This window comes from Mandrillus leucophaeus, unplaced genomic scaffold, assembly GCF_000951045.1.
Source record: "Mandrillus leucophaeus isolate KB7577 unplaced genomic scaffold, Mleu.le_1.0 Scaffold1202, whole genome shotgun sequence".
Lineage (NCBI taxonomy): Eukaryota > Metazoa > Chordata > Mammalia > Primates > Cercopithecidae > Mandrillus > Mandrillus leucophaeus.
The window spans coordinates 139,284-139,559 of record NW_012100344.1 but is presented as its reverse complement, the minus strand read 5'-3'; positions in this window follow the sequence as shown (position 1 = coordinate 139,559).

Below are 276 nucleotides of genomic sequence, written 5' to 3'. Positions count from 1 at the left end.
TGTAGTATCAGCTACTCAAGATGCTGAGTTGGGAGAATTACTTCAGGCCAAAAGGCCAAGGCTGCAGTGAGCCATGATCACACGACTCCACTCCAGCCTGGGTGACAGAGTAAGACCCTAAAAAAAACGTAACTGTAAACAACATAAATACAGAAGACTTGAAGTGAGAAGCCACCATGTCCAGAGTGAAGAAAAAGGGCTGAAGCAGAGTCTCATTCCCATTCCCACCCAAAAAAAGAAAAGTCAAATGATGAGACACTAAATAAAACAAAAATC